This window comes from Xylocopa sonorina, chromosome 9 (assembly GCF_050948175.1).
Source record: "Xylocopa sonorina isolate GNS202 chromosome 9, iyXylSono1_principal, whole genome shotgun sequence".
Classification (NCBI taxonomy): domain Eukaryota; kingdom Metazoa; phylum Arthropoda; class Insecta; order Hymenoptera; family Apidae; genus Xylocopa; species Xylocopa sonorina.
This window is the reverse complement of record NC_135201.1, coordinates 247,591-272,573: the sequence shown is the minus strand read 5'-3', so window position 1 is coordinate 272,573 and position 24,983 is coordinate 247,591.

Below are 24,983 nucleotides of genomic sequence, written 5' to 3'. Positions count from 1 at the left end.
GATGTCTACGTATCGTAGCAATAGAGTTGTAATGCTTCATAAAACGCGATATCGCATCTCATTTCCATGTTTAATGAAAAGATATAATATTCATTGCGAAGTGTTATGTATTCCTCGTCTACACTTCAAATGAATGTAAATGCGACACTTCCTTGCTAGGAAATAGCGTTTGCAGATGTCTACGTATCGTAGCAATAGAGTTGTAATGCTTCTTAGAACGCGATATCGCATCTCATTTCTATGTTTCATGATAAGATACAATATTCATTGCGAAGTCTCATGTATTCCTCGTATTCACTTCAAAAGAATGTAAATGCGACACTTCCTTGCTAGGAAATAGCGTTTGCAGATGTCTACGTATCGTAGCAATAGTGTCCTAACGCTTCTTAAAACGCGATATCGCATCTCATTTCTATGATTCATTGTAAGATATAATATTCATTGTGAAGTGTTATGTATTCCTCGCATATACTTCAAATGAACGTAAATGCGACACTTCCTTCCTAGGAAATAGCGTTCGCAGATGTCTACGTGTCGTAGCAATAGAGTTGTAATGCTTCTTAGAACGCGATATCGCATCTCATTTCTATGTTTCATGATAAGATAAAATATTCACTGCGAGGTACTATATATTCCTCGTCTACGCTTCAAAACAATGTAAGTGCGTCAATTCCTTGCTAGGAAATAGCGCTTGCAGATGACCACGTATCGTAGCAATAGAGTTGTAATGCTTCTTAAAACGCGATATCGCATCTCATTTCTATGTTTAATGAAAAGATATAATATTCATTGCGAAGTGTTATGTATTCCTCGTCTACGCTTCAAATGAATGTAAATGCGTCAATTCCTTGCTAGGAAAGGGCGCCTGCAGATGTTCACGTATCGTAGCAATAGAGTTGTAATGCTTCTTAAAACGCGATATCGCATCTCATTTCTATGTTTAATGAAAAGATATAATATTCATTGCGAAGTGTTATGTATTCCTCGTCTACGCTTCAAATGAATGTAAATGCGACACATCCTTTCTCGGAAATAGCGTTTGCAGATGTCTACGTATCGTAGCAATAGAGTTGTAATGCTTCATAAAACGCGATATCGCATCTCATTTCCATGTTTAATGAAAAGATATAATATTCATTGCGAAGTGTTATGTATTCCTCGTCTACGCTACAAATGAATGTAAATGCGTCAATTCCTTGCTAGGAAAGAGCGCCTGCAGATGTCCACGTATCGTAGCAATAGAGTTGTAATGCTTCTTAAAACGCGATATCGCATTTCATTTCTATGTTTAATGAAAAGATACAATATTCATTGCGAAGTGTTATGTATTCCTCGTCTACGCTTCAAATGAATGTAAATGCGACACATCCTTGCTAGGAAATAGCGTTTGCAGATGTCTACGTATCGTAGCAATAGAGTTGTAATGCTTCTTAAAACGCGATATCGCATCTCATTTCTATGTCTCATGATAAGATAAAATATTCATTGCGTAGTACTATGTATTCTTCGTCTACGCTTCAAATGAATGTAAATGCGACATTTCCTTGCTAGGAAATAGCGTTTGCAGATGTCTACGTATCGTAGCAATAGAGTTCTAACGCTTCTTAAAACGCGATATCGCATCTCATTTCTATGATTCATTATAAGATATAATATTCATTGTGAAGTGTTATGTATTCCTCGCATACACTTCAAATAAACGTAAATGCGACACTTCCCTGCTAGGAAATAGCGTTTGCAGATGTCTACGTATCGTAGCAAGAGTGTTCTAAAGCTTCTTAAAACGCGATATCGCATCTCATTTCCATGTCTCATGATAAGATAAAATATTCATTGCGAAGTACTATGTATTCCTCGTCTACGCTTCAAATGAATGTAAATGCGTCAATTCCTTGCTAGGAAATAGCGCTTGCAGATGTCCACGTATCGTAGCAATAGAGTTGTAATACTTCTTAAAACGCGATATCGCATCTCATTTCAATGTCTCATGATAAGATATAATATTCATTGCGAAGTCTCATGTATACCTCGTATTCACTTCAAAAGAATGTAAATGCGACACTTCCTTGCTAGGAAATAGCGTTTGCAGATGTCTACGTATCGTAGCAGTAGTGTTCTAACGCTTCTTAAAACGCGATATCGCATCTCATTTCTATGATTCATTATAAGATATAATATTCATTGTGAAGTGTTATGTATTCCTCGCATACACTTCAAATGAACGTAAATGCGACACTTCCTTGCTAGGAAATAGCGTTTGCAAATGTCTACGTATCGTAGCAATAGGGTTGTAATGCTTCTTAAAACGCGATATCGCATCACATTTCTATGTCTCATTATAAGATAAAATATTCATTGCGAAGTACTATATAATCCTCGTCTACGCTTCAAAACAATGTAAATGCGTCAATTCCTTGCTAGGAAATAGCGCTTGCAGATGTCCACCTATCGTAGCAATAGAGTTGTAATGCTTCTTAAAACGCGATATCGCATTTCATTTCTATGTTTAATGAAAAGATATAATATTCATTGCGAAGTGTTATGTATTCCTCGTCTACGCTACAAATGAATGTAAATGCGTCAATTCCTTGCTAGGAAAGAGCGCCTGCAGATGTCCACGTATCGTAGCAATAGAGTTGTAATGCTTCTTAAAACGCGATATCGCATTTCATTTCTATGTTTAATGAAAAGATACAATATTCATTGCGAAGTGTTATGTATTCCTCGTCTACGCTTCAAATGAATGTAAATGCGACACATCCTTGCTAGGAAATAGCGTTTGCAGATGTCTACGTATCGTAGCAATAGAGTTGTAATGCTTCTTAAAACGCGATATCGCATCTCATTTCTATGTCTCATGATAAGATAAAATATTCATTGCGTAGTACTATGTATTCTTCGTCTACGCTTCAAATGAATGTAAATGCGACATTTCCTTGCTAGGAAATAGCGTTTGCAGATGTCTACGTATCGTAGCAATAGAGTTCTAACGCTTCTTAAAACGCGATATCGCATCTCATTTCTATGATTCATTATAAGATATAATATTCATTGTGAAGTGTTATGTATTCCTCGCATACACTTCAAATAAACGTAAATGCGACACTTCCCTGCTAGGAAATAGCGTTTGCAGATGTCTACGTATCGTAGCAAGAGTGTTCTAAAGCTTCTTAAAACGCGATATCGCATCTCATTTCCATGTCTCATGATAAGATAAAATATTCATTGCGAAGTACTATGTATTCCTCGTCTACGCTTCAAATGAATGTAAATGCGTCAATTCCTTGCTAGGAAATAGCGCTTGCAGATGTCCACGTATCGTAGCAATAGAGTTGTAATACTTCTTAAAACGCGATATCGCATCTCATTTCAATGTCTCATGATAAGATATAATATTCATTGCGAAGTCTCATGTATACCTCGTATTCACTTCAAAAGAATGTAAATGCGACACTTCCTTGCTAGGAAATAGCGTTTGCAGATGTCTACGTATCGTAGCAGTAGTGTTCTAACGCTTCTTAAAACGCGATATCGCATCTCATTTCTATGATTCATTATAAGATATAATATTCATTGTGAAGTGTTATGTATTCCTCGCATACACTTCAAATGAACGTAAATGCGACACTTCCTTGCTAGGAAATAGCGTTTGCAAATGTCTACGTATCGTAGCAATAGGGTTGTAATGCTTCTTAAAACGCGATATCGCATCACATTTCTATGTCTCATTATAAGATAAAATATTCATTGCGAAGTACTATATAATCCTCGTCTACGCTTCAAAACAATGTAAATGCGTCAATTCCTTGCTAGGAAATAGCGCTTGCAGATGTCCACCTATCGTAGCAATAGAGTTGTAATGCTTCTTAAAACGCGATATCGCATTTCATTTCTATGTTTAATGAAAAGATATAATATTCATTGCGAAGTGTTATGTATTCCTCGTCTACGCTTCAAATGAATGTAAATGCGACACATCCTTTCTCGGAAATAGCGTTTGCAGATGTCTACGTATCGTAGCAATAGAGTTCTAAAACTTCTTAAAACGCGATATCGCATCTCATTTCTGTGACTCATGATAAGATATAATATTCATTGTGAAGTGTTATGTATTCCTCGTCTACACTTCAAATGAATGTAAATGCGACACTTCCTTGCTAGGAAATAGCGTTTGCAGATGTCTACGTATCGTAGCAATAGAGTTGTAATGCTTCATAAAACGCGATATCGCATCTCATTTCCATGTTTAATGTATAGATATAATATTCATTGCGATGTCTCATGTATACCTCGTATTCACTACAAAAGAATGCAAATGCGACACTTCCTTTCTCGGAAATAGCGTTTGCAGATGTCTACGTATCGTAGCAATAGAGTTCTAAAGCTTCTTAAAACGCGATATCGCATCTCATTTCTGTGATTCATGATAAGATATAATATTCATTGCGAAGTGTTATGTATTCCTCGCATACACATCAAACGAACGTAAATGCGACACTTCCTTGCTAGGAAATAGCGTTTGCAGATGTCTACGTATCGTAGCATTAGAGTTGTAATGCTTCTTAAAACGCGATATCGCATCTCATTTCTATGTCTCATGATAAGATAAAATATTCACTGCGAAGTACTATATATTCCTCGTCTACGCTTCAAAACAATGTAAATGCGTCAATTCCTTGCTAGGAAATAGCGCTTGCAGATGTCCACGTATCGTAGCAATAGAGTTGTAATGCTTCTTAAAACGCGATATCGCATCTCATTTCTATGTTTAATGAAAAGATAAAATATTCATTGCGAAGTGTTATGTATTCCTCATCTACGCTTCAAATGAATGTAAATGCGTCAATTCCTTGCTAGGAAAGAGCGGCTGCAGATGTTCACGTATCGTAGCAATAGAGTTGTAATGCTTCTTAAAACGCGATATCGCATCTAATTTCTATGTTTAATGAAAAGATATAATATTCATTGCGAAGTGTTATGTATTCCTCGTCTACGCTTCAAATGAATGTAAATGCGACACATCCTTTCTCGGAGATAGCGTTTGCAGATGTCTACGTATCGTAGCAATAGAGTTGTAATGCTTCATAAAACGCGATATCGCATCTCATTTCCATGTTTAATGAAAAGATATAATATTCATTGCGAAGTCTCATGTATACCTCGTATTCACTACAAAAGAATGCAAATGCGACACTTCCTTTCTCGAAAATAGCGTTTGCTGATGTCTACGTATCGTAGCAATAGAGTTCTAATGCTTCTTAAAACGCGATATCGCATCTCATTTCTATGATTCATGATAAGATATAATATTCATTGCGAAGTCTCATGTATACCTGGTATTCACTTCAAAAGAATGTAAATGCGACCCTTCCTTGCTAGGAAATAGCGTTTGCAGATGTCTACGTATCGTAGCAATAGTGTTCTAACGCTTCTTAAAACGCGATATCGCATCTCATTTCTATGATTCATTATAAGATATAATATTCATTGTGAAGTGTTATGTATTCCTCGCATACACTTCAAATGAACGTAAATGCGACACTTCCTTGCTAGGAAATAGCGTTTGCAGATATCTACGTATCGTAGCAATAGAGTTGTAATGCTTCTTAAAACGCGATATGGCATCTCATATCTATGATTCATTATAAGATATAATATTCATTGTGAAGTGTTATGTATTCCTCGCAAACACTTCAAATGAACGTAAATGCGACACTTCCTTCCTAGGAAATAGCGTTTGCAGATGTCTACGTATCGTAGCAATAGAGTTGTAATGCTTCTTAAAACGCGATATCGCATCTCATTTCTATGTCTCATGATAAGATAAAATATTCATTGCGTAGTACTATGTATTCTTCGTCTACGCTTCAAATGAATGTAAATGCGACACTTCCTTGCTAGGAAATAGCGTTTGCAGATGTCTACGTATCGTAGCAATAGGGTTGTAATGCTTCTTAAAACGCGATATCGCATCACATTTCTATGTCTCATTATAAGATAAAATATTCATTGCGAAGTACTATATATTCCTCGTCTACGCTTCAAAACAATGTAAATGCGTCAATTCCTTGCTAGGAAATAGCGCTTGCAGATGTCCACGTATCGTAGCAATAGAGTTGTAATGCTTCTTAAAACGCGATATCGCATTTCATTTCTATGTTTAATGAAAAGATATAATATTCATTGCGAAGTGTTATGTATTCCTCGTCTACGCTTCAAATGAATGTAAATGCGACACATCCTTTCTCGGAAACAGCGTTTGCAGATGTCTACGTATCGTAGCAATAGAGTTGTAATGCTTCATAAAACGCGATATCGCATCTCATTTCCATGTTTAATGAAAAGATATAATATTCATTGCGAAGTGTTATGTATTCCTCGTCTACACTTCAAATGAATGTAAATGCGACACTTCCTTGCTAGGAAATAGCGTTTGCAGATGTCTACGTATCGTAGCAATAGAGTTGTAATGCTTCTTAGAACGCGATATCGCATCTCATTTCTATGTTTCATGATAAGATACAATATTCATTGCGAAGTCTCATGTATTCCTCGTATTCACTTCAAAAGAATGTAAATGCGACACTTCCTTGCTAGGAAATAGCGTTTGCAGATGTCTACGTATCGTAGCAATAGTGTTCTAACGCTTCTTAAAACGCGATATCTCATTTCTATGATTCATTGTAAGATATAATATTCATTGTGAAGTGTTATGTATTCCTCGCATATACTTCAAATAAACGTAAATGCGACACTTCCTTCCTAGGAAATAGCGTTTGCAGATGTCTACGTATCGTAGCAATAGAGTTGTAATGATTCTTAAAACGAGATATCGCATCTCATTTCTGTGATTCATGATAAGATATAATATTCATTGCGAGGTGTTATGTATTCCTCGTCTATGCTTCATATGATTGTAAAAGCGACACTTCCTTGCTAGGAAATAGCGATTGCAGGTGTCTACGTATCGTAGCAATAGTGTTCTAACGCTTCTTAAAACGCGATATCGCATCTCATTTCTATGATTCATTATAAGATATAATATTCATTGTGAAGTGTTATGTATTCCTCGCATACACTTCAAATGAACGTAAATGCGACACTTCCTTGCTAGGAAATAGCGTTTGCAGATGTCTACGTATCGTAGCAATAGAGTACTAATGCTTCTTAAAACGCGATACCGCATCTCATTTCTATGATTCATGATAAGATATAATATTCATTGCGAAGTGTTATGTATTCCTCGTTTATGCTTCATATGATTGTAAATGCGACACTTCCTTGCTAGGAAATAGCGAATGCAGGTGTCTACGTATCGAAGCAATAGAGTACTAATGCTTTTTAAAACGCGATATCGCATCTCATTTCTGTGATTCATGATAAGATATAATATTCAATGCGAAGTGCTATGTATTCCTCGTCTACACTTCAAATGAATGTAAATGCGACCCTTCTTTGCTAGGAAATAGCGTTTGCAGATGTCTACGTATCGTAGCAATAGTGTTCTAACGCTTCTTAAAACGCGATATCGCATCTCATTTCTATGTCTCATGATAAGATAAACTATTCGTTGCGAAGTACTATGTATTCCTCGTCTACGCTTCAAATGAATGTAAATGCGACACTTCCTTGCTAGGAAATAGCGTTTGCCGATGTCTACGTATCGTAGCAATAGAGTTCTAACGCTTCTTAAAACGCGATATCGCATCTCATTTCTATGATTCATTATAAGATATAATATTCATTGTGAAGTGTTATGTATTCCTCGCATACACTTCAAATGAACGTAAATGCGACACTTCCCTGCTAGGAAATAGCGTTTGCAGATGTCTACGTATCGCAGCAATAGAGTACTAATGCTTCTTAAAACGCGATGTCGCATCTCATTTCTATGATTCATGATAAGATATAATATTCATTGCGAACTGTTATGTATTCCTCGTTTATGCTTCATATGATTGTAAATGCGACACTTCCCTGCTAGGAAATAGCGTTTGCAGATGTCTACGTATCGTAGCAATAGTGTTCTAACGCCTCTTAAAACGCAATATCGCATCTCATTTCTATGATTCATTATAAGATATAATATTCATTGTGCAGTGTTATGTATTCCTCGCATACACTTCAAATGAACGTAAATGCGACACTTCCTTGCTAGGAAATAGCGATTGCAGATGTCTACGTATCGTAGCAATAGAGTACTAATGCTTCTTAAAACGCGATATCGCATCTCATTTCTATGATTCATGATAAGATATAGTATTCATTGCGAAGTGTTATGTATTCCTCGTCTATGCTTCATATGATTGTAAATGCGACACTTCCTTGCTAGGAAATAACGAAGGCAGATGTCTACGTATCGTAGCAATAGAGTTGTAATGCTTCTTAAAACGCGATATCGCATCTCATTTCTATGTCTAATGAAAGGATATAATATTCATTGCGAAGTCTCATGTATACCTCGTATTCACTACAAAAGAATGCAAATGCGACACTTCCTTTCTCGGAAATAGCGCTTGCAGATGTCTACGTATCGTAGCAATAGTGTTCTAACGCTTCTAAAAACGCGATATCGCATCTCATTTCTATGATTCATTACAAGATATAATATTCATTATGAAGTGTTATGTATTCCTCGCATACACTTCAAATGAACGTAAATGCGACACTTCCTTGCTAGGAAATAGCGTTTGCAGATGTCTACGTATCGTAGCAATAGGGTTGTAATGCTTCTTAAAACGCGATATCGCATCACATTTCTATGTCTCATTATAAGATAAAATATTCATTGCGAAGTACTATATATTCCTCGTCTACGCTTCAAAACAATGTAAATGCGTCAATTCCTTGCTAGGAAATAGCGCTTGCAGATGTCCACGTATCGTAGCAATAGAGTTGTAATGCTTCTTAAAACGCGATATCGCATCTCATCTCTATGTTTAATGAAAAGATATAGTATTCATTGCGAAGTGTTATGTATTCCTCGTCTACGCTTCAAATGAATGTAAATGCGTCAATTCCTTGCTTGGAAAGAGCGCCTGCAGATGTCCACGTATCGTAGCAATAGAGTTGTAATGCTTCTTAAACCGCGATATCGCATCTCATTTCCATGTTTAATGAAAAGATATAATATTCATTGCGAAGTCTCATGTATACCTCGTATTCACTACAAAAGAATGCAAATGCGACACTTCCTTTCTCGAAAATAGCGTTTGCAGATGCCTACGTATCGTAGCAATAGAGTTCTAAAACTTCTTAAAACGCGATATCGCATCTCATTTCTATGATTCATGATAAGATATAATATTCATTGCGAAGTCTCATGTATACCTCGCATTCACTTCAAAAGAATGTAAATGCGACACTTCCTTGCTAGGAAATAGCGTTTGCAGACGTCTACGTATCGTAGCAATAGAGTTGTAATGCTTCTTAAAATGCGATATCGCATCTCATTTCTGTGATTCATGATAAGATATAATATTCATTGCGAAGTGTTATGTATTCCTCGTCTACACTTCAAATGAATGTAAATGCGACACTTCCTTGCTAGGAAATAGCGTTTGCAGATGTCTACGTATCGTAGCAATAGTGTTCTAACGCTTCTTAAAACGCGATATCGCATCTCATTTCTATGATTCATTATAAGATATAATATTCATTGTGAAGTGTTATGTATTCCTCGCATACACTTCAAATGAACGTAAAAGCGACACTTCCTTGCTAGGAAATAGCGTTTGCAGATGTCTACGTATCGTAGCAATAGAGTACTAATGCTTCTTAAAACGCGATATCGCATCACATTTCTATGATTCATGATAAGATATAATATTCATTGCGAAGTGTTATGTATTCCTCGTTTATGCTTCATATGATTGTAAATGCGACACTTCCTTGCTAGGAAATAGCGAATGCAGGTGTCTACGTATCGAAGCAATAGAGTACTAATGCTTTTTAAAACGCGATATCGCATCTCATTTCTGTGATTCATGATAAGATATAATATTCAATGCGAAGTGCTATGTATTCCTCGTCTACACTTCAAATGAATGTAAATGCGACCCTTCTTTGCTAGGAAATAGCGTTTGCAGATGTCTACGTATCGTAGCAATAGTGTTCTAACGCTTCTTAAAACGCGATATCGCATCCCATTTCTATGATTCATTATAAGATATAATATTCATTGTGAAGTGTTATGTATTCCTCGCATACACTTCAAATGAACGTAAATGCGACACTTCCTTGCTAGGAAATAGCGATTGCAGATGTCTACGTATCGTAGCAATAGAGTACTAATGCTTCTTAAAACGCGATATCGCATCTCATTTCTATGTTTAATGAAAAGATATAATATTCATTGCGAAGTGTTATGTATTCCTCGTCTACGCTTCAAATGAATGTAAATGCGTCAATTCCTTGCTAGGAAATAGCGCTTGCAGATGTCCACGTATCGTAGCAATAGAGTTGTAATGCTTCATAAAACGCGATATCGCATCTCATTTCTATGTCTCATGATAAGATATAATATTCAGTCCGAAGTGTTATGTATTCCTCGTCTACACTTCAAATGAATGTAAATGCGACACTTCCTTGCTAGGAAATAGCGTTTGCAGATGTCTACGTATCGTAGCAATAGAGTTGTAATGCTTCATAAAACGCGATATCGCATCTCATTTCTATGTCTCATGATAAGATAAAATATTCGTTGCGAATTACTATGTATTCCTCGTCTACGCTTCAAATGAATGTAAATGCGACACTTCCTTGCTAGGAAATAGCGTTTGCAGATGTCTACGTATCGTAGCAATAGAGTTCTAACGCTTCTTAAAACGCGATATCGCATCTCTTTTCTATGATTCATTATAAGATATAATATTCATTGTGAAGTGTTATGTATTCCTCGCATACACTTCAAATGAACGTAAATGCGACACTTCCCTGCTAGGAAATAGCGTTTGCAGATGTCTACGTATCGTAGCAAGATAGTTCTAAAGCTTCTTAAAACGCGATATCGCATCTCATTTCCATGTCTCATGATAAGATAAAATATTCATCGCGAAGTACTATGTATTCCTCGTCTACGCTTCAAATGAATGTAAATGCGTCAATTCCTTGCTAGGAAATAGCGCTTGCAGATGTCTACGTATCGTAGCAATAGAGTTCTAAAGCTTCTTAAAACGCGATATCGCATCTCATTTCTGTGATTCATGATAAGATATAATATTCATTGCGAAGTGTTATGTATTCCTCGTCTACGCTTCAAATGAATGTAAATGCGACACTTCCTTGCTAGGAAATAGCGTTTGCAGATGTCTACGTATCGTAGCAATAGAGTTGTAATGCTGCTTAAAACGCGATATCGCATCTCATTTCTATGATTCATGATAAGATATAATATTCATTGCGAAGTACTATGTATTCCTCGTCTACGCTTCAAATGAATGTAAATGCGACACATCCTTTCTCGGAAATAGCGTTTGCAGATGTCTACGTATCGTAGCAATAGAGTTCTAAAGCTTCTTAAAACGCGATATCGCATCTCATTCCTATGTTTAATGAAAAGATATAATAATCATTGCGAAGTGTATATGTATTCCTCGTCTACACTTCACATGAAAGTAAATGCGACACTTCCTTGCTAGGAAATATCGTTTGCAGATGTCTACGTATCGTAGCAATAGAGTTCTAAAGCTTCTTAAAACGCGATATCGCATCTCATTTCTGTGATTCATGATAAGATATAATATTCATTGCGAAGTGTTATGTATTCCTCGTCTACACTTCAAATGAATGTAAATGCGAAACTTCCTTCCTAGGAAATAGCGTTTGCAGATGTCTACGTATCGTAGCAATAGAGTTGTAATGCAGCTTAAAACGCGATATCGCATCTCATTTCTATGATTCATGATAAGATATAATATTCATTGCGAAGTACTATGTATTCCTCGTCTACGCTTCAAATGAATGTAAATGCGACACATCCTTTCTCGGAAATAGCGTTTGCAGATGTCTACGTATCGTAGCAATAGAGTTCTAAAGCTTCTTAAAACGCGATATCGCATCTCATTTCTGTGATTCATGATAAGATATAATATTCATTGCGAAGTGTTATGTATTCCTCGCATACACATCAAACGAACGTAAATGCGACACTTCCTTGCTAGGAAATAGCGTTTGCAGATGTCTACGTATCGTAGCATTAGAGTTGTAATGCTTCTTAAAACGCGATATCGCATCTCATTTCTATGTCTCATGATAAGATAAAATATTCACTGCGAAGTACTATATATTCCTCGTCTACGCTTCAAAACAATGTAAATGCGTCAATTCCTTGCTAGGAAATAGCGCTTGCAGATGTCCACGTATCGTAGCAATAGAGTTGTAATGCTTCTTAAAACGCGATATCGCATCTCATTTCTATGTTTAATGAAAAGATAAAATATTCATTGCGAAGTGTTATGTATTCCTCATCTACGCTTCAAATGAATGTAAATGCGTCAATTCCTTGCTAGGAAAGAGCGGCTGCAGATGTTCACGTATCGTAGCAATAGAGTTGTAATGCTTCTTAAAACGCGATATCGCATCTAATTTCTATGTTTAATGAAAAGATATAATATTCATTGCGAAGTGTTATGTATTCCTCGTCTACGCTTCAAATGAATGTAAATGCGACACATCCTTTCTCGGAGATAGCGTTTGCAGATGTCTACGTATCGTAGCAATAGAGTTGTAATGCTTCATAAAACGCGATATCGCATCTCATTTCCATGTTTAATGAAAAGATATAATATTCATTGCGAAGTCTCATGTATACCTCGTATTCACTACAAAAGAATGCAAATGCGACACTTCCTTTCTCGAAAATAGCGTTTGCTGATGTCTACGTATCGTAGCAATAGAGTTCTAATGCTTCTTAAAACGCGATATCGCATCTCATTTCTATGATTCATGATAAGATATAATATTCATTGCGAAGTCTCATGTATACCTGGTATTCACTTCAAAAGAATGTAAATGCGACCCTTCCTTGCTAGGAAATAGCGTTTGCAGATGTCTACGTATCGTAGCAATAGTGTTCTAACGCTTCTTAAAACGCGATATCGCATCTCATTTCTATGATTCATTATAAGATATAATATTCATTGTGAAGTGTTATGTATTCCTCGCATACACTTCAAATGAACGTAAATGCGACACTTCCTTGCTAGGAAATAGCGTTTGCAGATATCTACGTATCGTAGCAATAGAGTTGTAATGCTTCTTAAAACGCGATATGGCATCTCATATCTATGATTCATTATAAGATATAATATTCATTGTGAAGTGTTATGTATTCCTCGCAAACACTTCAAATGAACGTAAATGCGACACTTCCTTCCTAGGAAATAGCGTTTGCAGATGTCTACGTATCGTAGCAATAGAGTTGTAATGCTTCTTAAAACGCGATATCGCATCTCATTTCTATGTCTCATGATAAGATAAAATATTCATTGCGTAGTACTATGTATTCTTCGTCTACGCTTCAAATGAATGTAAATGCGACACTTCCTTGCTAGGAAATAGCGTTTGCAGATGTCTACGTATCGTAGCAATAGGGTTGTAATGCTTCTTAAAACGCGATATCGCATCACATTTCTATGTCTCATTATAAGATAAAATATTCATTGCGAAGTACTATATATTCCTCGTCTACGCTTCAAAACAATGTAAATGCGTCAATTCCTTGCTAGGAAATAGCGCTTGCAGATGTCCACGTATCGTAGCAATAGAGTTGTAATGCTTCTTAAAACGCGATATCGCATTTCATTTCTATGTTTAATGAAAAGATATAATATTCATTGCTAAGTGTTATGTATTCCTCGTCTACGCTTCAAATGAATGTAAATGCGACACATCCTTTCTCGGAAACAGCGTTTGCAGATGTCTACGTATCGTAGCAATAGAGTTGTAATGCTTCATAAAACGCGATATCGCATCTCATTTCCATGTTTAATGAAAAGATATAATATTCATTGCGAAGTGTTATGTATTCCTCGTCTACACTTCAAATGAATGTAAATGCGACACTTCCTTGCTAGGAAATAGCGTTTGCAGATGTCTACGTATCGTAGCAATAGAGTTGTAATGCTTCTTAGAACGCGATATCGCATCTCATTTCTATGTTTCATGATAAGATACAATATTCATTGCGAAGTCTCATGTATTCCTCGTATTCACTTCAAAAGAATGTAAATGCGACACTTCCTTGCTAGGAAATAGCGTTTGCAGATGTCTACGTATCGTAGCAATAGTGTTCTAACGCTTCTTAAAACGCGATATCTCATTTCTATGATTCATTGTAAGATATAATATTCATTGTGAAGTGTTATGTATTCCTCGCATATACTTCAAATAAACGTAAATGCGACACTTCCTTCCTAGGAAATAGCGTTTGCAGATGTCTACGTATCGTAGCAATAGAGTTGTAATGATTCTTAAAACGAGATATCGCATCTCATTTCTGTGATTCATGATAAGATATAATATTCATTGCGAGGTGTTATGTATTCCTCGTCTATGCTTCATATGATTGTAAAAGCGACACTTCCTTGCTAGGAAATAGCGATTGCAGGTGTCTACGTATCGTAGCAATAGTGTTCTAACGCTTCTTAAAACGCGATATCGCATCTCATTTCTATGATTCATTATAAGATATAATATTCATTGTGAAGTGTTATGTATTCCTCGCATACACTTCAAATGAACGTAAATGCGACACTTCCTTGCTAGGAAATAGCGTTTGCAGATGTCTACGTATCGTAGCAATAGAGTACTAATGCTTCTTAAAACGCGATACCGCATCTCATTTCTATGATTCATGATAAGATATAATATTCATTGCGAAGTGTTATGTATTCCTCGTTTATGCTTCATATGATTGTAAATGCGACACTTCCTTGCTAGGAAATAGCGAATGCAGGTGTCTACGTATCGAAGCAATAGAGTACTAATGCTTTTTAAAACGCGATATCGCATCTCATTTCTGTGATTCATGATAAGATATAATATTCAATGCGAAGTGCTATGTATTCCTCGTCTACACTTCAAATGAATGTAAATGCGACCCTTCTTTGCTAGGAAATAGCGTTTGCAGATGTCTACGTATCGTAGCAATAGTGTTCTAACGCTTCTTAAAACGCGATATCGCATCTCATTTCTATGTCTCATGATAAGATAAACTATTCGTTGCGAAGTACTATGTATTCCTCGTCTACGCTTCAAATGAATGTAAATGCGACACTTCCTTGCTAGGAAATAGCGTTTGCCGATGTCTACGTATCGTAGCAATAGAGTTCTAACGCTTCTTAAAACGCGATATCGCATCTCATTTCTATGATTCATTATAAGATATAATATTCATTGTGAAGTGTTATGTATTCCTCGCATACACTTCAAATGAACGTAAATGCGACACTTCCCTGCTAGGAAATAGCGTTTGCAGATGTCTACGTATCGCAGCAATAGAGTACTAATGCTTCTTAAAACGCGATGTCGCATCTCATTTCTATGATTCATGATAAGATATAATATTCATTGCGAACTGTTATGTATTCCTCGTTTATGCTTCATATGATTGTAAATGCGACACTTCCCTGCTAGGAAATAGCGTTTGCAGATGTCTACGTATCGTAGCAATAGTGTTCTAACGCCTCTTAAAACGCAATATCGCATCTCATTTCTATGATTCATTATAAGATATAATATTCATTGTGCAGTGTTATGTATTCCTCGCATACACTTCAAATGAACGTAAATGCGACACTTCCTTGCTAGGAAATAGCGATTGCAGATGTCTACGTATCGTAGCAATAGAGTACTAATGCTTCTTAAAACGCGATATCGCATCTCATTTCTATGATTCATGATAAGATATAGTATTCATTGCGAAGTGTTATGTATTCCTCGTCTATGCTTCATATGATTGTAAATGCGACACTTCCTTGCTAGGAAATAACGAAGGCAGATGTCTACGTATCGTAGCAATAGAGTTGTAATGCTTCTTAAAACGCGATATCGCATCTCATTTCTATGTCTAATGAAAGGATATAATATTCATTGCGAAGTCTCATGTATACCTCGTATTCACTACAAAAGAATGCAAATGCGACACTTCCTTTCTCGGAAATAGCGCTTGCAGATGTCTACGTATCGTAGCAATAGTGTTCTAACGCTTCTAAAAACGCGATATCGCATCTCATTTCTATGATTCATTACAAGATATAATATTCATTATGAAGTGTTATGTATTCCTCGCATACACTTCAAATGAACGTAAATGCGACACTTCCTTGCTAGGAAATAGCGTTTGCAGATGTCTACGTATCGTAGCAATAGGGTTGTAATGCTTCTTAAAACGCGATATCGCATCACATTTCTATGTCTCATTATAAGATAAAATATTCATTGCGAAGTACTATATATTCCTCGTCTACGCTTCAAAACAATGTAAATGCGTCAATTCCTTGCTAGGAAATAGCGCTTGCAGATGTCCACGTATCGTAGCAATAGAGTTGTAATGCTTCTTAAAACGCGATATCGCATCTCATCTCTATGTTTAATGAAAAGATATAGTATTCATTGCGAAGTGTTATGTATTCCTCGTCTACGCTTCAAATGAATGTAAATGCGTCAATTCCTTGCTTGGAAAGAGCGCCTGCAGATGTCCACGTATCGTAGCAATAGAGTTGTAATGCTTCTTAAACCGCGATATCGCATCTCATTTCCATGTTTAATGAAAAGATATAATATTCATTGCGAAGTCTCATGTATACCTCGTATTCACTACAAAAGAATGCAAATGCGACACTTCCTTTCTCGAAAATAGCGTTTGCAGATGCCTACGTATCGTAGCAATAGAGTTCTAAAACTTCTTAAAACGCGATATCGCATCTCATTTCTATGATTCATGATAAGATATAATATTCATTGCGAAGTCTCATGTATACCTCGCATTCACTTCAAAAGAATGTAAATGCGACACTTCCTTGCTAGGAAATAGCGTTTGCAGACGTCTACGTATCGTAGCAATAGAGTTGTAATGCTTCTTAAAATGCGATATCGCATCTCATTTCTGTGATTCATGATAAGATATAATATTCATTGCGAAGTGTTATGTATTCCTCGTCTACACTTCAAATGAATGTAAATGCGACACTTCCTTGCTAGGAAATAGCGTTTGCAGATGTCTACGTATCGTAGCAATAGTGTTCTAACGCTTCTTAAAACGCGATATCGCATCTCATTTCTATGATTCATTATAAGATATAATATTCATTGTGAAGTGTTATGTATTCCTCGCATACACTTCAAATGAACGTAAAAGCGACACTTCCTTGCTAGGAAATAGCGTTTGCAGATGTCTACGTATCGTAGCAATAGAGTACTAATGCTTCTTAAAACGCGATATCGCATCACATTTCTATGATTCATGATAAGATATAATATTCATTGCGAAGTGTTATGTATTCCTCGTTTATGCTTCATATGATTGTAAATGCGACACTTCCTTGCTAGGAAATAGCGAATGCAGGTGTCTACGTATCGAAGCAATAGAGTACTAATGCTTTTTAAAACGCGATATCGCATCTCATTTCTGTGATTCATGATAAGATATAATATTCAATGCGAAGTGCTATGTATTCCTCGTCTACACTTCAAATGAATGTAAATGCGACCCTTCTTTGCTAGGAAATAGCGTTTGCAGATGTCTACGTATCGTAGCAATAGTGTTCTAACGCTTCTTAAAACGCGATATCGCATCCCATTTCTATGATTCATTATAAGATATAATATTCATTGTGAAGTGTTATGTATTCCTCGCATACACTTCAAATGAACGTAAATGCGACACTTCCTTGCTAGGAAATAGCGATTGCAGATGTCTACGTATCGTAGCAATAGAGTACTAATGCTTCTTAAAACGCGATATCGCATCTCATTTCTATGTTTAATGAAAAGATATAATATTCATTGCGAAGTGTTATGTATTCCTCGTCTACGCTTCAAATGAATGTAAATGCGTCAATTCCTTGCTAGGAAATAGCGCTTGCAGATGTCCACGTATCGTAGCAATAGAGTTGTAATGCTTCATAAAACGCGATATCGCATCTCATTTCTATGTCTCATGATAAGATATAATATTCAGTCCGAAGTGTTATGTATTCCTCGTCTACACTTCAAATGAATGTAAATGCGACACTTCCTTGCTAGGAAATAGCGTTTGCAGATGTCTACGTATCGTAGCAATAGAGTTGTAATGCTTCATAAAACGCGATATCGCATCTCATTTCTATGTCTCATGATAAGATAAAATATTCGTTGCGAATTACTATGTATTCCTCGTCTACGCTTCAAATGAATGTAAATGCGACACATCCTTTCTCGGAAATAGCGTTTGCAGATGTCTACGTATCGTAGCAATAGAGTTCTAAAGCTTCTTAAAACGCGATATCGCATCTCATTCCTATGTTTAATGAAAAGATATAATAATCATTGCGAAGTGTATATGTATTCCTCGTCTACACTTCACATGAAAGTAAATGCGACACTTCCTTGCTAGGAAATATCGTTTGCAGATGTCTACGTATCGTAGCAATAGAGTTCTAAAGCTTCTTAAAACGCGATATCGCATCTCATTTCTGTGATTCATGATAAGATATAATATTCATTGCGAAGTGTTATGTATTCCTCGTCTACACTTCAAATGAATGTAAATGCGAAACTTCCTTCCTAGGAAATAGCGTTTGCAGATGTCTACGTATCGTAGCAATAGAGTTGTAATGCAGCTTAAAACGCGATATCGCATCTCATTTCTATGATTCATGATAACATATAATATTCATTGCGAAGTACTATGTATTCCTCGTCTACGCTTCAAATGAATGTAAATGCGACACATCCTTTCTCGGAAATAGCGTTTGCAGATGTCTACGTATCGTAGCAATAGAGTTCTAAAGCTTCTTAAAACGCGATATCGCATCTCTTTTCTATGATTCATTATAAGATATAATATTCATTGTGAAGTGTTATGTATTCCTCGCATGCACTTCAAATGAACGTAAATGCGACACTTCCCTGCTAGGAAATAGCGTTTGCAGATGTCTACGTATCGTAGCAATAGAGTTGTAATGCTTCTTAAAACGCGATATCGCATCTCATTTCTATGTCTCATGATAAGATAAAATATTCGTTGCGAAGTACTATGTATTCCTCGTCTACGCTTCGAATGAATGTAAATGCGACACTTTCTTTCTCGGAAATAGCGTTTGCAGATGTCTACGTATCGTAGCAATAGAGTTCTAAAGCTTCTTAAAACGCGATATCGCATCTCATTTCTGTGATTCATGATAAGATATAATATTCATTGCGAAGTGTTATGTATTCCTCGCATACACTTCAAATGAACGTAAATGCGACACTTCCTTGCTAGGAAATAGCGTTTGCAGATATCTACGTATCGTAGCAATAGTGTTGTAATGCTTCTTAAAACGCGATATCGCATCTCATTTCTATGCCTCATGATAAGATAAAATATTCGTTGCGAAGTACTATGTATTCCTCGTCTACGCTTCAAATGAATGTAAATGCGACACTTCCTTGCTAGGAAATAGCGTTTGCAGATGTCTACGTATCGTAGCAATAGTGTTCTAACGCTTCTTAAAACGCGATATCGCATCTCATTTCTATGATTCATTATAAGATATAATATTCATTGTGAAGTGTTATGTATTCCTCGCATACACTTCAAATGAACGTAAATGCGACACTTCCTTGCTAGGAAATAGCGTTTGCAGATGTCTACGTATCGTAGCAATAGAGTACTAATGCTTCTTAAAACGCGATATCGCATCTCATTTCTATGATTCATGATAAGATATAATATTCATTGCGAAGTGTTATGTATTCCTCGTTTATGCTTCATATGATTGTAAATGCGACACTTCCTTGCTAGGAAATAGCGAATGCAGGTGTCTACGTATCGAAGCAATAGAGTACTAATGCTTTTTAAAACGCGATATCGCATCTCATTTCTGTGATTCATGATAAGATGTAATATTCATTGCGAAGTGTTATGTATTCCTCGTCTACGCTTCAAATGAATGTAAATGCGTCAATTCCTTGCTAGGAAATAGCGCTTGCAGATGTCCACGTATCGTAGCAATAGAGTTGTAATGCTTCATAAAACGCGATATCGCATCTCATTTCTATGTCTCATGATAAGATATAATATTCAGTCCGAAGTGTTATGTATTCCTCGTCTACACTTCAAATGAATGTAAATGCGACACTTCCTTGCTAGGAAATAGCGTTTGCAGATGTCTACGTATCGTAGCAATAGAGTTGTAATGCTTCATAAAACGCGATATCGCATCTCATTTCTATGTCTCATGATAAGATAAAATAGTCGTTGCGAAGTACTATGTATTCCTCGTCTACGCTTCAAATGAATGTAAATGCGACACTTCCTTGCTAGGAAATAGCGTTTGCAGATGTCTACGTATCGTAGCAATAGAGTTCTAACGCTTCTTAAAACGCGATATCGCATCTCTTTTCTATGATTCATTATAAGATATAATATTCATTGTGAAGTGTTATGTATTCCTCGCATACACTTCAAATGAACGTAAATGCGACACTTCCCTGCTAGGAAATAGCGTTTGCAGATGTCTACGTATCGTAGCAAGAGAGTTCTAAAGCTTCTTAAAACGCGATATCGCATCTCATTTCCATGTCTCATGATAAGATAAAATATTCATTGCGAAGTACTATGTATTCCTCGTCTACGCTTCAAATGAATGTAAATGCGTCAATTCCTTGCTAGGAAATAGCGCTTGCAGATGTCTACGTATCGTAGCAATAGAGTTCTAAAGCTTCTTAAAACGCGATATCGCATCTCATTTCTGTGATTCATGATAAGATATAATATTCATTGCGAAGTGTTATGTATTCCTCGTCTACACTTCAAATGAATGTAAATGCGAAACTTCCTTCCTAGGAAATAGCGTTTGCAGATGTCTACTTATCGTAGCAATAGAGTTGTAATGCAGCTTAAAACGCGATATCGCATCTCATTTCTATGATTCATGATAAGATATAATATTCATTGCGAAGTACAATGTGTTCCTCGTCTACGCTTCAAATGAATGTAAATGCGACATATCCTTTCCCGGAAATAGCGTTTGCAGATGTCTACGTATCGTAGCAATAGAGTTCTAAAGCTTCTTAAAACGCGATATCGCATCTCATTTCTGTTTAATGAAAAGATATAATATTCATTGCGAAGTGTTATGTATTCCTCGTCTACACTTCACATGAAAGTAAATGCGACACTTCCTTGCTAGGAAATAGCGTTTGCAGATGTCTACGTATCGTAGCAATAGTGTTGTAATGCTTCTTAAAACGCGATATCGCATCTCATTTCTATGCCTCATGATAAGATAAAATATTCGTTGCGAAGTACTATGTATTCCTCGTCTACGCTTCAAATGAATGTAAATGCGACACTTTCTTTCTCGGAAATAGCGTTTGCAGATGTCTACTTATCGTAGCAATAGAGTTCTAAAGCTTCTTAAAACGCGATATCGCATCTCATTTCTGTGATTCATGATAAGATATAATATTCATTGCGAAGTGTTATGTATTCCTCGCATACACTTCAAATGAACGTAAATGCGACACTTCCTTGCTAGGAAATAGCGTTTGCAGATATCTACGTATCGTAGCAATAGTGTTGTAATGCTTCTTAAAACGCGATATCGCATCTCATTTCTATGCCTCATGATAAGATAAAATATTCGTTGCGAAGTACTATGTATTCCTCGTCTACGCTTCAAATGAATGTAAATGCGACACTTCCTTGCTAGGAAATAGCGTTTGCAGATGTCTACGTATCGTAGCAATAGTGTTCTAACGCTTCTTAAAACGCGATATCGCATCTCATTTCTATGATTCATTATAAGATATAATATTCATTGTGAAGTGTTATGTATTCCTCGCATACACTTCAAATGAACGTAAAAGCGACACTTCCTTGCTAGGAAATAGCGTTTGCAGATGTCTACGTATCGTAGCAATAGAGTACTAATGCTTCTTAAAACGCGATATCGCATCACATTTCTATGATTCATGATAAGATATAATATTCATTGCGAAGTGTTATGTATTCCTCGTTTATGCTTCATATGATTGTAAATGCGACACTTCCTTGCTAGGAAATAGCGAATGCAGGTGTCTACGTATCGAAGCAATAGAGTACTAATGCTTTTTAAAACGCGATATCGCATCTCATTTCTGTGATTCATGATAAGATATAATATTCAATGCGAAGTGCTATGTATTCCTCGTCTACACTTCAAATGAATGTAAATGCGACCCTTCTTTGCTAGGAAATAGCGTTTGCAGATGTCTACGTATCGTAGCAATAGTGTTCTAACGCTTCTTAAAACGCGATATCGCATCCCATTTCTATGATTCATTATAAGATATAATATTCATTGTGAAGTGTTATGTATTCCTCGCATACACTTCAAATGAACGTAAATGCGACACTTCCTTGCTAGGAAATAGCGATTGCAGATGTCTACGTATCGTAGCAATAGAGTACTAATGCTTCTTAAAACGCGATATCGCATCTCATTTCTATGTTTAATGAAAAGATATAATATTCATTGCGAAGTGTTATGTATTCCTCGTCTACGCTTCAAATGAATGTAAATGCGTCAATTCCTTGCTAGGAAATAGCGCTTGCAGATGTCCACGTATCGTAGCAATAGAGTTGTAATGCTTCATAAAACGCGATATCGCATCTCATTTCTATGTCTCATGATAAGATATAATATTCAGTCCGAAGTGTTATGTATTCCTCGTCTACACTTCAAATGAATGTAAATGCGACACTTCCTTGCTAGGAAATAGCGTTTGCAGATGTCTACGTATCGTAGCAATAGAGTTGTAATGCTTCATAAAACGCGATATCGCATCTCATTTCTATGTCTCATGATAAGATAAAATATTCGTTGCGAATTACTATGTATTCCTCGTCTACGCTTCAAATGAATGTAAATGCGACACTTCCTTGCTAGGAAATAGCGTTTGCAGATGTCTACGTATCGTAGCAATAGAGTTCTAACGCTTCTTAAAACGCGATATCGCATCTCTTTTCTATGATTCATTATAAGATATAATATTCATTGTGAAGTGTTATGTATTCCTCGCATACACTTCAAATGAACGTAAATGCGACACTTCCCTGCTAGGAAATAGCGTTTGCAGATGTCTACGTATCGTAGCAAGATAGTTCTAAAGCTTCTTAAAACGCGATATCGCATCTCATTTCCATGTCTCATGATAAGATAAAATATTCATCGCGAAGTACTATGTATTCCTCGTCTACGCTTCAAATGAATGTAAATGCGTCAATTCCTTGCTAGGAAATAGCGCTTGCAGATGTCTACGTATCGTAGCAATAGAGTTCTAAAGCTTCTTAAAACGCGATATCGCATCTCATTTCTGTGATTCATGATAAGATATAATATTCATTGCGAAGTGTTATGTATTCCTCGTCTACGCTTCAAATGAATGTAAATGCGACACTTCCTTGCTAGGAAATAGCGTTTGCAGATGTCTACGTATCGTAGCAATAGAGTTGTAATGCTGCTTAAAACGCGATATCGCATCTCATTTCTATGATTCATGATAAGATATAATATTCATTGCGAAGTACTATGTATTCCTCGTCTACGCTTCAAATGAATGTAAATGCGACACATCCTTTCTCGGAAATAGCGTTTGCAGATGTCTACGTATCGTAGCAATAGAGTTCTAAAGCTTCTTAAAACGCGATATCGCATCTCATTCCTATGTTTAATGAAAAGATATAATAATCATTGCGAAGTGTATATGTATTCCTCGTCTACACTTCACATGAAAGTAAATGCGACACTTCCTTGCTAGGAAATATCGTTTGCAGATGTCTACGTATCGTAGCAATAGAGTTCTAAAGCTTCTTAAAACGCGATATCGCATCTCATTTCTGTGATTCATGATAAGATATAATATTCATTGCGAAGTGTTATGTATTCCTCGTCTACACTTCAAATGAATGTAAATGCGAAACTTCCTTCCTAGGAAATAGCGTTTGCAGATGTCTACGTATCGTAGCAATAGAGTTGTAATGCAGCTTAAAACGCGATATCGCATCTCATTTCTATGATTCATGATAAGATATAATATTCATTGCGAAGTACTATGTATTCCTCGTCTACGCTTCAAATGAATGTAAATGCGACACATCCTTTCTCGGAAATAGCGTTTGCAGATGTCTACGTATCGTAGCAATAGAGTTCTAAAGCTTCTTAAAACGCGATATCGCATCTCTTTTCTATGATTCATTATAAGATATAATATTCATTGTGAAGTGTTATGTATTCCTCGCATGCACTTCAAATGAACGTAAATGCGACACTTCCCTGCTAGGAAATAGCGTTTGCAGATGTCTACGTATCGTAGCAATAGAGTTGTAATGCTTCTTAAAACGCGATATCGCATCTCATTTCTATGTCTCATGATAAGATAAAATATTCGTTGCGAAGTACTATGTATTCCTCGTCTACGCTTCGAATGAATGTAAATGCGACACTTTCTTTCTCGGAAATAGCGTTTGCAGATGTCTACGTATCGTAGCAATAGAGTTCTAAAGCTTCTTAAAACGCGATATCGCATCTCATTTCTGTGATTCATGATAAGATATAATATTCATTGCGAAGTGTTATGTATTCCTCGCATACACTTCAAATGAACGTAAATGCGACACTTCCTTGCTAGGAAATAGCGTTTGCAGATATCTACGTATCGTAGCAATAGTGTTGTAATGCTTCTTAAAACGCGATATCGCATCTCATTTCTATGCCTCATGATAAGATAAAATATTCGTTGCGAAGTACTATGTA